This window comes from Marmota flaviventris, chromosome 9 (genome assembly GCF_047511675.1).
Source record: "Marmota flaviventris isolate mMarFla1 chromosome 9, mMarFla1.hap1, whole genome shotgun sequence".
Lineage (NCBI taxonomy): Eukaryota > Metazoa > Chordata > Mammalia > Rodentia > Sciuridae > Marmota > Marmota flaviventris.
In genome coordinates this window covers 103,317,364-103,334,044 of record NC_092506.1, presented here as the reverse complement: position 1 = coordinate 103,334,044, position 16,681 = coordinate 103,317,364, and the positions used below count along the sequence as shown (strand labels likewise).

General features: G+C 38.9%; 1 non-coding gene across 1 annotated transcript; it reads left to right on the top strand.

Annotated features, from left to right (window-relative positions):
* The first annotated feature begins 2,083 nt into the window (after window positions 1-2,083).
* On the top strand, window positions 2,084-2,185 carry LOC114089072 (small nucleolar RNA U13). The gene has a single exon (XR_003582126.1). It is a non-coding gene; the product is annotated as a small nucleolar RNA U13 (small nucleolar RNA).
* The last annotated feature ends 14,496 nt before the right edge of the window (window positions 2,186-16,681 follow it).

Sequence of the window (16,681 nt, the reverse complement as noted above, 5' to 3'; positions counted from 1 at the left end):
CAGGGTGGCCCCTAGTTGGCTGGCACCTGGCCTGGGATAAGGCAGTGGCATTTTGGAGTGTAGGGGCCAGATAGAGTTGACTCTGGGCTGGTTTGCATGCATATCAAAGATCCACTCCAAGCTGGGCACCTTGCTATCTCTAAGAATTGCCTAGCCCAGGACGGGGCAGTCTCCCCACAGCCAGAAAAGTTTTTTAACATGTCAAAAAGTCATAACAGGGCTGTATTTCTAATATAGCACCCATATTAATGAATTCAGCCAAGGCCAAATTATATTCTTTCATCCATTCTCATACGGACTCCCTGGATTTATTTGTTTATTTATCTATTTATTTAATTTTATTTTTATTGTTATTTATTTTATTTTGTTTTATTTTTGGTATCAGGAATTGAACCCAGAGGTACTTAATCACTGAGCCACATTCCCACTCCCCTTTTTATTGTATATTTTGAGGCAGGGTCTGGCTAAGTTGCTTAGAGCCTCACTAAGTTGCTGAGGCTGGCTTCAAATTTGCATCCTCCTGCCTTAGCCTTCTGAGTTGCTGGGATTATAGGGGTACAACATTGCACCCAGGCTTCCCTGGATTTTCGTCAGTGTAAACAGGTATTTCAGGGATCTTGATGTAAGGTAAAGAGAATCATTTGCATTATACTTTTCAGCTAGTATAAAATTATGACAAAATAAAAAGGGAAATAATGCATACATTGACCAACTCTCAATGTTTTTGGTGTTGCCTTCTCATGGGTCACGCTGGGGTCCAAGGTAATGCTAGGTTCCAGGAAGACCAGCTGTTCCCCATAAGGCACTACCTCTAGGAAGGTCTTTACAGGTTCTGCAGTAAGGAAGACTAACCACAGATAGAGAAAAAGGGTCACTTTTATTTTTCAAATTAATTAATTAATTAATTTTTTGGTGAAGTAGGATCAGCAATACTCAGGGTTAAAGATCTTCAGCTTCATTGGTATTTATTCCAATGTTCCCATCCTAAGATTTTGGGTCTCTTACCCAATTGCTGTGTTGTTGTTGTTGTTGTCATTATTATTATTATTATTATATTATCACAAAAGACCCTATTAGGTTGTAAGTTTTATTTGCACGAAAATTCAGTTCCTTTAAGGTTTGGGTTATCAGAAATCTTGACCCTGAAGTATAAAAGGTAAGAATTTCTTTTAGGGCAATAATTTAATTTTTTGGTCCCTTTCCCAGTTGGAGGATGGGAATTTAAATCTCTGAGCTCATCATTTTCTTTCTCCAAATTTTCCCCATACGTAGAAGCAACTGACATTTCTCATTATATTCCTATTTCTACCAAAATATTTCTATGGCAGCCAATGTTTGGTTACCCAAAATCTTCCTTCCATAAACATTTATCACAGGGGACTACAGGTGAGAATTTAAGTAATCGTTTACCACAGAGATAAGCACTTATGCAGTTAAATTTAATCAGATTCAGAGAACAAGATCTGGAGTCTCATCCTTAAGAGTTTGCCCTAAAACCACAGCCAGTACCAGTAAATGTCTCCATCAGGGAAGCAAAACCACTCTGAACGATGAGATAAGGAATTTATTATAGGATAATACCTTACATAATTGTGGTAGGAACTGGGGAAGTGAAGGGCAGGAGAGCAGTCTGAGCATCAGAAAAGGAACCACCAATGTGGGAAGTCAAACACTTCTAGCCACTAACAGGGCACTACGATGGGAAAGCTCTGGAGGGTCTGTGTGGCCGCCACCTCCATGGGTCCATTACCAAGTATCTGGTGGTAGGTCTGGGGCCACTTGTGGACAACTGGGTCAACAACTTGAAAGTTTCTGGATACTAATCAGGGAGCACAGCTAGGAGATGCTCATCAATGCTTCTGTCATCTCATCTAACCACAATGACCTTCAGGGAATAATACTTGCTGCTGCATTTCTGCCTTCCAGATTATATGCAAATTCCTCTTTTGGCGAAGTCTAACCTGAAATCATTCAGGGGAGGGGGTTCTGGGAAACATAGTTCCACTTAACCAAATTCACTTTTACAAAGCACAATAATGGATCCTGGACTGTGAGAAAAACAACCTGTGAAAAACACTGAGGGATCTTCTTGTGGCTCATAAATGTGCTGGTTGGGTTTCCACGCTATTGTGGGAGAGGTTTCTGTCAAACCCTGTAATGATGTCAGTTCATTGCCCGCAGGTATAGAAGGAAATTGGGATGATTTTTAAATGGACTATCTGTTAGATGATTAAAAGGGATTAACATTAATTTTTATGTTTGATAATAGCATTGTGGAGAATGTCCACAGTGTAAGAGAATGTCATTATTAGAAGTTAATAAGCTTAGGCCTGGTACAGTGGCGCACACCTATAACCCCAGCTATTTGGGAGGCAGACGCCAGAGGATTACAAATTCAAGGCCAGCCTCAGCAACTTATGGAGGCCCTAAGCAAAAAGTAAGACCCTGCCTCAAAAAATTAAAAAAAAGCTGGGTTTGATTCCCCGGTACCCCTCCAAAAATAAATTATGTTTAAAAATTTAGGGATGAACTTTTGAATGAGATAGCGTTTGTTTATTGGCATTACCTAATAGTTTACCATGGCAAAATGTTAACAATTGTTGAATCTAGGTGGTAGATCTGCAAATTTCCACTTTTCTCTGAATTAAAAAAAATAATAAACTAATAGGGAAAATAAAGGCTTCTCCTCTGGGCCTGCTCCCCCATTGTCCCTAGAAGGATGGCCATGTTAATATTTTCATTCTCCTAGCCCCCAGTTGTAGCTCTGAGGCATTTATCACACCACACTGTATTTCTTTTTCTGGGCCTCTTTTCCCCTCTAAAATTTGCAGTCCCTAAAAGACAAAGATGCTCTCTTCAAGTCTAACTCCTCAGCACTTATTCCTCTACCTGCACAGTGCAGGTGACCCAGGTCAACTCCTTCAGTCAAGAACAGAAGAAAGTCACATTTAGGGAATTTTCTTCAGGGCTACCACCCATCCAGAGTGAAGTTTGGGGGTTTTCAATATTTGGTTTTGAATTTCAAAAGTAATATATGCAAAGTAAAATAATTTGGAATCAAAGTAAAAGATGAAATTACTATTTCATTCTAGTCATATATGTATTCTAATTAAAGTCAAGAGTTTACCCTGGGCTGGGTGCGGTAGTCTGTGGCTCTAATCCCAGCAGTTTGGGAGGCTGAGGCAGAAGGATCCTGAGTTCAAGATCAGCCTCAGCAATATAGTAAGGCCTTAAGCAACTCAGCCAGACCCTGTCTCTAAATAAAATATTAAAAAAACAAAACAAAAAAACAGACTGGGGATGTGGCTCAGTGGTTAAGCACCCCTGGGTTCAATCTCCAGTACAAAAAAAAAAAAAGAAAAGAGTTTTGCCTGTCTTTCTAGAGCTATTTCTATGCAGTTAGAAACACATAGGTGTATATGCACGCACACATACACACAGTGACTTCCTTTTTCTGAGATTGCTGAGGATTGAGCCCGGGCCCTCAGGCATGCTAAGCATATGCTTTACTACTGAGCTAGACCCCAAGCTCCACCCTTTTACCCTAATAATGATATATCATAGAATCTACCCCATCAGTGCATACATAGATCTGCATCCTTCTCTGCACAGGCTACCTAGTAATCCAATATATGGATGTGCATTAGGTTATTTAATCACTAATTTTGGATGAGCATGAAGGTGGAGGAGCAGTTTCCACAAAACCAGTAGCCCAGACAAAAAGGGATTTGGCAACTCCAGTGATCAGAGGAGTATTTATAGCTCAGCCTTGAACTGTGAGTTTGAAGTCAGGGTAACCAGGTAAGGAAGGGACTTCGCCCAATATCTCAGCTTCAACATCTTCAGACTTCCACTGTTCAAGGAAGAAAATAAGGAGCGAGGAGGAGAAAGATCCAAGAGTGAAATTGAGTCACACCAACCAACCAACACGAGACCCTGTGAGCCCCTGAGCTGTGTGCACTAGGATTCCCTCCCATGGCGTCAACATGGTCCCCTCATCCAGAAGCAGCGCACTTTCTGCGCACAGCCATGGCCTCCAGGGAACAAGCGAAAGTGATAAGAGCAAGGGCTGGGTTCATCTTGAAGGAGAAAGTCCCACTGGTTTCCCGGTGACAACAGAAAGTTACCCAAGCAAATGTCGATGAAATATCACTAATGTTTCTAGGGCAGGCTGGTGTCGTCACTGGTGCAGCCACCCCTTTCGCTTTCCTCATCATTTCTCAAGCACAAAAGCAGGCCCCTTTGGCCCTGGAGCCCTCCCTCCTTTCTGAGAGTCTTCATCCAGGCCAATTATCCAATCTCATCTCCTCTAGTTCCTAATACCCATCTGTGTCCGGCTCAGACTGTCACTGGGTTGATAAAAAGACGATGGACTCATGGAAGCTATAAAAATTGGCTGTAATGTTTTGATTGGCATGAGCTCATCAATGTTGATTTACCTTCACTGCCGTGTGAGATGTGTTTGTGACCCTGACTACTGATGACAGCAAGTTTCCTTGCAAACAAAGTAAATAGTAATGAGTTTATATGCACATTTTATAGAAATCTAAGGAGTGCTAATCCAACAAATACGTTTTGGAGGCAAAGTGAGAACTTAAGTTGGCAATTTCAAGGTGGGATTCTTGAAATAATGTAACATTGGGATTTCCTGTACTGCCAGGAAATCCCAATGTTCCATTATTTGAATGCTACTCAACATTTATTGGCTTTTTTTAGTATTTGAACATTTGCTATGGGTTACAGTCGTTTGCAAATACTTCAACAGAACAAATGCAGAGAGGAGATGAGAGTACTTGTACAATGAAGTGAAATCAGAAAGTGATCTAAAGTCTGAATTTTCAGAAGTGTTATCAATTTCAACAGTAAAACCAGAGTCAGGACATGCTTTGTAAAAGGAAATGAGCCTGCGTGAAGCAACATGTATTCTAATGCCCAACTTGATGCTTTTGTATGTATTTTTAGTAACTCAACTGATGTCAATGAAAATGAAAAAAATTCTTTTACATTGGGAGTATCTGTTGTGAAACAAAGATTAAGACTACTAGACAGGACCATTGCTGCTTTGTGTGTTTACATTTTTCATTTGAAGAATACTGTTTTAAGGGATGGGGATGTAGCTCAGGGAGTAGCAGAGCATGTGCTCATCATGCCGAACTGGGTGGGGTTGAACTAGTTTCAATGCCCAGTACACACCCTCCCCCAAAAGCCAACATTTTTGCCATGTCCCCCCTTTTTTTCACTTTAAAAAAATATATTTTTTTAATTAAAAGATTGTTTTGGGCTGGGGATGTGGCTCAAGCGGTAGTGCGCTTGCCTGGCATGCGTGCGGCCCGGGTTCCATCCTCAGCACCACATACAAAGATGTTGGTCCGCCGGAAAAAAAAAAAAAAACTAAAAATAAATAAATAAATATTAAAATTCTCTCTCTCTCTCTTTTAAAAAATATAAAAAATTAAAAGATTGTATTGTATAAATGATATTTTGAAGTATATATACATTATGAAACAACTAAATCTACACGCTTTCAATATATACCATTTCTATATCAATTACAACTCCATGAAGCCGAAAACAAATATTTTAAAAATTATTTGTTTAATTTCTATTATGACAATTATTTTTTTAAAGATAGAGAGAAGAGAGAGAGAGAGAGAGAGAGAGAGAGAGAGAATATTTTTTAATATTTATTTTTCAGTTTTCGGTAGACACAACATCTTTATTTAATTTTATGTGGTGCTGAGGATGGAACCCAGCACCCCACGAATGCCAGGCGAGCACGTTACCGCTTGAGCCACATCCCCAGCCCCAATTATGACAATTATTATGGAACAATTTCTATGGTTCAAGTAATAATTTTAATAGCCAATACTTATGGAGGGATTCCTTTAGTATACCTTTCACACAAACCCCAAGATGTAGACATTTTTATTGTGTCCATACTCCAGATGAAAAGAAAGAACTGTAGTAACTAATTCCACATCATAGAGCCCGTAAGTGGTGGGCCTAGAACTTGGTCCCAGGCGGTCTGGCTTTGGTATTTGAGCTCCGAGGCCTGTCTCCAAAACAGGCTTTCTTTCTGATATCTGTAATGCTAGGGATTGAGTTATCAAAGCAAGGTGTGAGATCAGCCACTGGGGAATGGCACAAATGTGTACACAAAATGTTGTGGGTGTTTCTCATTAGAGTGCTTATTTCACTGGAAGTGTTGACTAGAACCCAGATGTCTCAACAGAAGTCCTGCTTACTGTAAAAACAGAAACAAAACAAAAAAACTAATAGTTTGGATACTCTGCCATAGATCTCTTTATGCATATTTGTAAATAAATTACGTACAGGTAAATAATGTCGAGTAGGATCCTATTATTTTCCACCTTAAATTTGCTTTTACAATCAGTCCAGTGTCTCAAGTTAAGCCCATCCCTCCCTTGCCACTAAATAAGCCATGGGGGTATTTGAGTAAACTTTATTTCACTGGAGATTTAACACAGAGGGGCTTTTACCACTGTGTCATGTCCCCAGCTCTTTCTTTCTTTTTTTCTTTTTTAAAATATTTTTCAGCTGTAGATGGACACAATACCTTTATGTTTTTAATTTATTTTTAATCAAACTCAGTGCCTCACACATGATAGGCAAGCACTCTACCACTGAGCCACAACTGCAGCCCTTAGCTCTTTTTATTTTTTTATTTTGAGACAGAGTCCACTAATTTGCTTAGGGCCTCCCTAAGTTGCTGAGGCTGGCCTTGAACTTGGGGTCCTCCTGCCTCAGCCCCTGAAGTCACTGGGATTATAAGCATGCACCACCGTGCCCGGCTTTTTGCTGTGCCTTTCAAGCTTACCTAATTTGGGTCCTCTCACTTTTCCACCCCCAGTTGGCTTCACTCTCCCACCACTTTCCAGCAACATCAGCCTTCTTTCAGTTCCTCAGATTCACCACACCCTGTCTTGACCCCAGGTCTTTGTCCCTGTTCTTCACTGTGCTCAGAGCACCCTTCTCCAATGGCTTTTCTGGTTAACCCTTACCCACCTTTAAATTAAATGTGAGCTCCTCTTACAGGCTTTTCTTAGACCACCCTCCTCCCTGCTGCTGCCATCAAATATAAATTAGGTTCCCAGCCTGCTCTGCCATCTTTTCTATTCCTTCATGGTCCTTATCACTGTTTGTAGTTATATAATTACTCATGTACACACCGGTTTGATGACTATTGCTCTCACTACATTGTAAGGGCAAGGAGCGTGTCTGCTTTTTTTTTTTTTTTTTTTTAAACCACTGTGTTGTCTGTACTCTTAGACTGATGTTTGGTACAAAGTTGGCCCTCACTAAGCACTGGCGATAGATACTGTAACCATCGGGAAATTAAGTTCAGCACAATTGTTCTTAGTGAATATGTGACAGCTTTCAGGATCACCAAGTTTTTTGTATTGCTCACAAACTTCTTCCAGAATTCTACCTGAAGTCAGCATTGTCATTTATTGTTTCTGAAATCTACCTTTCTTTTTCACAGGTCTATTTAAATCTGAAACTGATCCTCAATGGTTGGGGATGGAGGGAAGATATGCAGAGGAAACCTAAGAGGTATGGCCGCCCAAGACAGTGTATGGACCTTATTTGTTTTAGTTTGGGGTAAAAATAAAGAGAGAACATCACATTTATTTCTATAGACATTAAGAAGACAGGAAGAGAACATTACAAAAACTTTATATCGATTTAAAAAATTTTTTTGGTACTGCAGAGTGAACACAGGAGTGCTCTACTACTGAGGTCTAATTTAATATTTTGAGACAGGGTTCCTCTAAGTTGTCAAGGCTGGGCTTGAACTTGAGGGACCTCCTGCTTCAACTTCCCAAGTGGGTGGGATTACCAGTGTGCATCACCACATCCAGTTATATCAATGAAAATTTAACAACTTAGATGAAATGGACAAATACCTTGAAAAGTGGAAATGACCATACTGACTTATGATGAAATATCTTAATAGTCCTATATCAATTAAACTATTTATTTTAGTAAATAGCTATTTGAGATTTGTAATTGAAAAATCTTCCCTTAAGGCCCAGATGGATTCATCATTAAAAAAAAAAGTTTTAACAAATTGAACCAAAAGCTACATGTAAAAAGGATCATATATGACATTTCAACGTGGGTTTAACCTAGGAACACAAGATTGGTTTAACATTTGAAAATCAGTTAATGCAATTCACCTTGTTAATACAATCAAGGGGGAAACTATATGATTATCTCAACAGATGCATAAAAAGCATTTAACAAAAATCAAAACCAAAATTTACCAAAAAAAAAAAAAAAGAAAAGAAAGAAAGAAAGAAACCCAAACTCTACCTAAGACTTTTTTTCCGTTATTCATTCTGTAGCATTACTTCCGTGCTTTCCATGGTGCATCAAGTTTCTTTCTCCGTGGTCAACCAAAAAGTGTCAACTCTCAGTCTTAAATAGCAATTCAAGGTCCTAACGGGCTTAGCACTGTTCTAGGAACTGAGAATGCACTTGTGGATGAGCAGACGTGGTCCTTACCTTGCAGAATTCATGTTCTTGGAAATGGACTTAATTTTACTAAGGGTTCCAGGAAGATTCCTTTCACTTTCATCCTACCCATTCCACTTTCAATAAACTGGTGTGTGAAATCTTCTCCCCTTTCTTTCCCAAATACTCCAAATTTCTTACAGATTAGAGTGAATAATGAGTACACCTACAAATTCTTTTGGTAATTTATCTAGACTCCTGGAAAATACTGAGGCTCATTTATTATCTTGGGGTATCTTGGGCACATTTTGAAGCAGGTACTGGGAATTGAGCCCAGGGGTCTTTACCACTGAGCTATATCCACAGCCTCTTTTTTTCTTTTTAATATATTTAGTTGTAGATGACCAAAATACCTTTTTTTTTTTTTTTGGTGCTGGGGAATCTAACCCAGTGCCTCATGCGTGCTAGGCAAGCACTGTACCACTGAGCCACAACCCCAGCCCTTGAGCCACAACCCTGGCCATAATCCTGGCCCTACAGCCTCTTTTTTTATTATTATTTTTCATTTTGAGACAGGATTCACTGAATTTCTGAGGGTCTCGCTAAGTTGCTGAGGCTAGCCTTGAACTTGCAATCCTCCTGTCTCAGCCTCCTGAGTCACTGGGACTACAAGTGTGGGCCACTGTACTGGCCTTAAGTTCACATTTAATTTCATTCTCTTTAGTGGATCACTAAACAGGAGTTTTCAATATTAGTTATTTCAAGATTGTATAATCATCACTGCAATCTAAATTTAGAACATTTTTAAGGGAACACTTAAAGAAATCCTGTACTTATCAGTAGTCAATCCAAAACACTTATAAAATGTCTTTATGATTGTCCTTAGCTGTTTTTCTCCCCACTTCCACCCGACAAACCCAATTTAGGGTTTCACTCATGCTTGGTAAGTGCTGTACCACTAAGCTGCGTCTCCAGCTCTTCTTAGCTGGTTTTCTGAAGTCTCAGTTTGAAGAAGGCTGCAGCTTCCCTAGAATGCGCCTATGACTTGCGCATACATTCTCTGATACTTACCTTTGAATTTGCCCTTCTGTTTGCCTCTCTTTGCTTGCAGGATTACCTTGAATGGACCACTCTCCCCTAATCAGGTAGCAGGCTGCCTACTCAGAGCTCCAGCTCCTGGCTGGGGGGAGACAATTGGGCTCTGCTTGTCCTAAGGGAGCTCTTTTCTTCTACACTTTTCAGTTAAATGAGCCAATAAATTCCCTTTAAGCCACTTTGAGTTGGATTTTTGGTTAAAGTGATATGGCACCCTACTTAGGATTCATTTGTCCTTTGTGTGTGTGTGTGTGTGTGTGTGTGGTTCTGGGGGCAGAACCCAGACCTTATGCACGCCAAGCAAGCACCCTACTACTAAGCTACCCCTGCAACCTACTTGACAATTTCAAGATAGCTTTAATGAGTTTTACCATATGCCATGTGATCCATCCAATTAAATTGTACATACAAAATGACTTTTAGTTTATTTACAGTTGTGTAAACATCACCACGATAAATTTTATAACATTTTCACAACCCCCTGAGAAAACCATCTGCCTGTTAGCATCACTCTCCATTTCTACCCACGTTGGACCATGTTGGACTCATGACTTCCAGAACTATAAGATAATAAAGTTGTATTGTTTTAAGTCACTACAATAGCAAGAGGAAATAAATAGTGCTTATTTGACATTTGCATATCTTTTTTTGAGAAATGCCTATACAAATATTTGCCTGTTTTACAATTGGATTATGTTACCTTTTTATTGTTGAGGTATTAGAGTACTTTATATATTCTGGATGTAAGCTCTTTATTATATATATGATTAGCAAATATTTTCCACATTCCTTAAGTTGTTTTTCACTTTTTTGACATGTCTTTAGAAGAACAAAAGTATGTAATTCTGATGAAGATCAATTTATTCCTTTTTATTTTGTTGTTTGTGCTTTTGATGTCATATCTAAGAAGGCTTTCCCTGACATAAATAATAAAGATTTATTCCTATGCTCTATTCTAAGAAGTTTATAGTTTTAGCCACAGTGCACACCTGCAATCCCAGCAACTTGGGACACGAGGCACAAGGATCTTAAGTTCCAGGCAAGCCTCAGCAACTTAGTAAAATCCTATCTCAAAATAAAAAGTAAAAAGTACTGGGGATGTAGCTCAGTGGTAAAGTGTCCCTGAGTTCAATCCCCAGTACCAAAAACAACAACAAAAAAAGAATTTATAATTTAAACTTTTACATTTAGTGCTATAATTCAGTTTAGTTAATTTTTGTATTTAGTATAAGGAAGGGGTCCAACTTCATTCTTTTGCTTGTGGATTTTTTACTTGTCCTAGCATTCTTTATTCAAAAGACTCTTCTTTCCACATTGAATTATCTTAGAACCCTTGTTGAAAGTCAATTGACCTTAAAGATAATAGTTTATTTATTTATTTTTAATTTTTATTTATTTTTATTGTTTAATTTTCGGCGGTTTATTTCTGGATTCTCTGATAGTTCCATTGATCTATATATCCATTCTTATGCCAGTATCACAGTCTTCATTACTGTAGCCACTTATTATTTTTTTTTTTAAACAGAGAGAGAGAAGAGAGAATTTTTTTTTTTTTTGAGAGAGAGAGAGAGAGAGAGAGAGAGAGAGATAATTTTAATATTTATTTTTTAGTTCTCGGCGGACACAACATCTTTGTTTGTATGTGGTGCTGAGGATCAAACCCGGGCCGCACACATGCCAGGCGAGCACGCTACCACTTGAGCCACATCCCCAGCCCCAAACACTTATTATTTTTTAATAAAAATTTTATTATAATGGTAATATCATTATAGAAAAACTGGGGGGAAAGAGAAGAAAAAAGTTATTTCCATATTACAAGACAACCACTCACTCTTTTTTTATAGTACTGGAGCTTCAACACAGGGGCATTCTACCAATGAGCCACATCCCCAGCCCTCAAAAAAAAAAAAAAAAAAAAAACTAAGGCTGGCTTTGAACATTCAATCCTCCTGCCTCAGCCTCCTAAATCGCTGTGATTACATGTGTATGCCACCATGCCCTGCTTCATCATTCATTCTTAATAAATTAGTAAACAGTATTTTATTCCTTTCTTCTATTTTCTATTTTTTAACATATCTGAGATTAAATATGTGTATATATATATATATATATATATATATATATATATATATATATATACAATTTTTATATTTTGCTCTTCTTACTTAACAATTGAAATAAAAGCATTTTCCCATGGTACTATAACTATAAAACATCTTTCCATGGTCACATTAGTGTTCTACTTTGGGACTACTTTGTAACTGATTTAACCAGAATATTAAATAATACTCATATTACTCCATATTTAGATAATACTTTTACTTAAATAAGAGCATTTTTTCATATATAAGTTGTTCCCATCTTTCTCAATCTTATAAAAACACCACATCATTGTGACTAAACTTTACACCTATTTTGCACAATGTTCTTAGGACAATTTAACAGGAATAGAATTGATATGTATCATCTGATCAGTTCCCTAAAATCCATATTGATTAGTATCACCACCATCAGGCACAGGGACAGCCACTGCACTGCATGCTCATCATCACTGTTCTTGGTTTTTTGTTTTTTTGTTTTTTCTTTTTTTAGCTTTTGCAAGTTTTGTAGGTGAATATGGTACCTGGGTTTTTTATATTTGCATTTCTTTTGTTATTAGTGAAGTTGAACATTTTCCCACGTGTCTTTTAGCCTGATATATTTCCTCTTTTGTGAACTGTTCAAGTTCATTTATTTTTTTTTTTCTTTAGGTGAGTCCTTGATGGATTCTGACTGACTGCTCCACATTCCTAGCTCTCCTATCCGTCCCCAACTCAGCTCATGTGGCTATTTTCTTGAAACATATGGAAAGAGGCTTTCTGAATAAAGTGGACAATAAAGAATATATATAGGGGCTGGGGATGTGGCTCAAGCGGTAGCGCTCGCCTGGCATGCGTGCGGCCCGGGTTCGATCCTAAGCACCACATACAAACAAAGATGTTGTGTCCACCGATAACTAAAAAATAAATATTAAAAAAAATTCTCTCTCCCTCTCCCTCCCTCTCTCTCTCTCTCTCTCTCTCTCTCTCTCTCTCTCTCTCCCTCTCTCACTCTCTCTTTAAAAAAAAATAAATAAAATAAAGAATATATAGATAATTGGAGAGGGGCTTTTCTTCAGATAAGGGAGGGATGAATAAATGAGATCAAGGGTAAAGCCATTCACTTCTGAAAGGAATAGTAGCCCTCTCTGACCTGTTGTAATAGCCAGAAAAGTTGAAAAATACAGTCCTCAGTAGATACAGCACTATAATCTTAAGAATTTCCATACTTAAAAATCAAGTTCCCCATGTCTTATATAGAACCTTGAAATCCTCAAGATGATGATAAAGATCTAAGTGATAAGCGGGGCTCAGTGTGTGCCTGTAATCACAGCTACTCAGGAGGTTGGGGCTGAAAGCTTGAGTATTCAAAGCCAACCTGAGCAGCTTAGTGGGTCCCTGTCTCAAAACAAAACTTTCTTAAAAAGGGCTGGAAACTGGGCACAGTGGTGCATACTTGTAATACCAGTGGCTCAGGAGGCTGAAGCAGGAGGATCATAAGTTCAAAGCCAACCTCAGCCACTTAGCAAGGCCCTAGGTAACTTAGTGAGTCCCTGTCTCACTCAGTAATTAAGCTGGGGATGTGGCTCAGTAATTAAGCTCCTTGGGTTCAATTCCTGGTTCAAAAGAAAGAGAAAGAAAGGGCGGGCTGGGAGTGTATTTCTGTGGTAGAGTGCTTGTTTAGCAAGTGTGAGGCCCTGGGCTCAATCTAGTACTGCCAAAAAAAAAAAAAAAAACCCAAAAAACAAAAAAACTAACTGGTCTTATATTTGGAAAAGACTTCAAGAAAAGGATGGATCACACAAATGAGAAACCATGATCTATATATGTCCAAGACAGGAAAAGAAAGACTAAATTTAAAATGTCTTAAGACAGATATGAGTTAGATATTAACAAGGACTATCTGTCTTTCAGAAATGTGAATCTCTGGAACAAATCATTATAAACATCTATACATGCTTCTTCAGTTATTTTTCAGGAGAAAATGGATAATTCTTTGATAACTCTGTGTCTTTAGTAGGCATGTCCTAAATGAGAATAGGATGGACTTACTAATTTGGATTCTAATAGGACCATGTAAAGTGATGAAGTTGAAAAGTGTGACCTCACAGGACTGTGATGTCATCACATCAACTAGCAACTTTTGAATCAGACAGGCTTCTTAGCATGCAGGGGCGCTGGGCATGACTGGGAATCCCACAGAGGTCAAGCTACAAATTGTAGGTAAGGTGGGGAATACCAGACCGGAACCTGACATTTCATACTGCTTCCCTAACAGATCCTTTTCACAGAAACAAGAACTGAAATGCCGCCTGAACAGGCATGCAAAACAGGTCGCTATTTCAGTCTGAATCATGAGCAGGGACCATAGTGGGCCATCTGAAACTGAGGGGCAGAAGAAAACCAAACACCAGGGCATGAGCTGTATGTGACAAAGAATTGAAACCGTCCGGGCAACGGGACGGTTCCAAGCACTATCTATGCTGGCTTCAGGGCCAGGAAGCAGAATTTTGCTTCTGGGTTAGAGCCTGTAACAGTGACACAATCATTCTCTCTCTCTGTCCTCTTCCCCAGGATTCCTTCTGTCCTCTTGCCTGCAACAGGACTGTGGAACAGTGGGACAGCGTCTCAGCAGTGCTTCGCCTCTCACTGCAGCGCTGCCGTGTCACCTGGTGCTCATCTTCTCCCAGCTCCCAGCCTAGGGTCACAACAGACTGTTTCATTGCCACTCAGCACTGTGCCTGAGTGGCCAGCCACGTCGTCTGTACCCTGGAGTGTTTACGCACTCAGTAGCCCAGCGATGCCAGGATCTGCCAACGTGCCTCGGATTTATTCTGCTTTCTTTGGCTGTTAAGAACTGGATATTTCTTGTTAAACAAACCACAGAAGGTGCTGATAGAATTCCCATGGTTCCCTCTCAAAGCACTTTTCCTGTCTTTTTCCTTTCAAGTCATTTTCCTTTCTTTCTACTGCTCTTGCTCATCTCACCTTCTGGAAAACCCTTCCTAACCCTGACCAAGACCTACTCACTCAGGTTCCTGTCCACCTCTCCTATCATCATCAGAAAAAACATTTCATTCAGGCTCCAGCTGCCTCCTAACCAGGGAAGCTGAAGGAATATTTAAAACAAGTGAACTCATTTTAATGTTAGCTTAAGTTACGCAAATGTCATTAGTACATAGTAGGCTCTGAATGTATTTAACTTATTTGAAATGAAATGCAGAAGCACTATGTGCACTTGAGAGCCAAGGAAAATTTAACTTTTAAATTATTTATGCACATGTAATTATCAAAATCTCCAACTCTTAATTTAGACAGACCCCAATTTAGACCTAAGTTTAATTACCGGTTGTGACCTTGGAAAACTCACTTCACTTCTCTGAACTGCCTTATCTATAAAATGAAAATCATAATAACATGTCCCACAGGGCTTTTGAGAAGATTAAATGTGATACTGTATGTAAATGAGCCATGTGCTCATACTGAACGGTTATAGGCTCAACTGCATCATTCTGACTGTATGGACGTATCTGTCATATCTTCTCTCTGTGCACCTCTGATTTTTGACCATGAATTTTATGAGGCGGGGGGTGCCAGAATGACCCTCTGTGGGAGTGGATTTCCCTAGCTGACTGATCTCACATGCGTACACCCAAGAGAGTTCAGATACAACCCCATGGTATTGGGGTAGATTCAAGAAAAGGGTTCAGATCATTGAATTTGAGACATAAGATTAATACCTGTGTAATGAACAAACAATGCTATACCAGGCTCTGATACATAGTTGCTAACTTTTGGAAACATTATTTATTTATTCATTCATTTGCCCAAACATTTTCTGAAAAATCTCTTATGTCTCAGGCTATGATGGGGTTGTAGCTCAGTAGCAGAGCACTTGCCTGGCACATGTGAGGCACTGGGTTCAGTCCTCAACCCCACATAAAAATAAATAAAACAAAAGGTATTGTGTCCATCTACAACTAAAAATATTTTTTTTAAAAAAATACCATGTTCCTTTCCATATACAAATGATGAGACAAATTGGACTCATTCACTGGAAAACACTTCAATTCAATGATGTAAGGGAACATTGTGCTTTATTACAACAGAATTAGAACCACCAGCATCCAGAGAGGAAGAACATCCTGAAGCTGCCACCGTTTCTGCCTCCCTCAGGTTTCCCATCGTTGTAGTTCCTCTCTGGCCCAAGCACAGATTTAAAAACTGCTGCTGTTAGATGAAACAGATTAGAATTCCCCAAAAAATATTTACTAAATAAAAGAGAGAACAAGAGAACATTTTTGAAAGCACTCTGAAACAGTGCTATGACTTTGGAAAATTATTTGACAGTATCTACTAAGACAGACCAAATCATGCATACCCCTTAGGAACTAGCAATTTTAGAAGAAGTATTTCTAATGTGCTTTTTTCTGTATGTGTTAGAATGTTAATAACAGCACTGTTTGTTAAAGCCAAACACTGGAAACAGCCTCAGTGTCCATATGCAATAGGAAGAATAAGTTAGAGCATCTTCACCCAGTGGAGTACCACATGGTACAAGAACAAACAAACTAGAACTACTTGCAATAGAAGTGTGAGCTCACCAATGAAACGTTGAGTGAAGGAATCCAGACACAAAAGAGGATCCCCTCGATGAATCCATGTATCTCATGTTCTAAAACAGTCAAAACAATTCGATGGTGTTTAAAATTAAGTTGGTGATTGTTGTTGGAGCTAATGACTGAAGGGGGCACAGAGACTCTTGGGGAGCCAGTAATGTTCTGTTTCTTTGATATTGTTTACACGAGTGAAAATTCACTGGGTGTACGCTTGTGATTTGTGCTCTTTATGTACAGTACACTTCAATAAAGGTTTCTTAGAAAATAATTAAAACAAACTGATTTCCTGATCATTCTATAACTAACTCGCTCATGAGTTAGGTTTGAATAATCTACAGTCCATTCTCAGAGACTGCACAAATGCCCAGGCATTTTGCATATGTTCCTATTTTCTCAGTCCCTTGAATACCT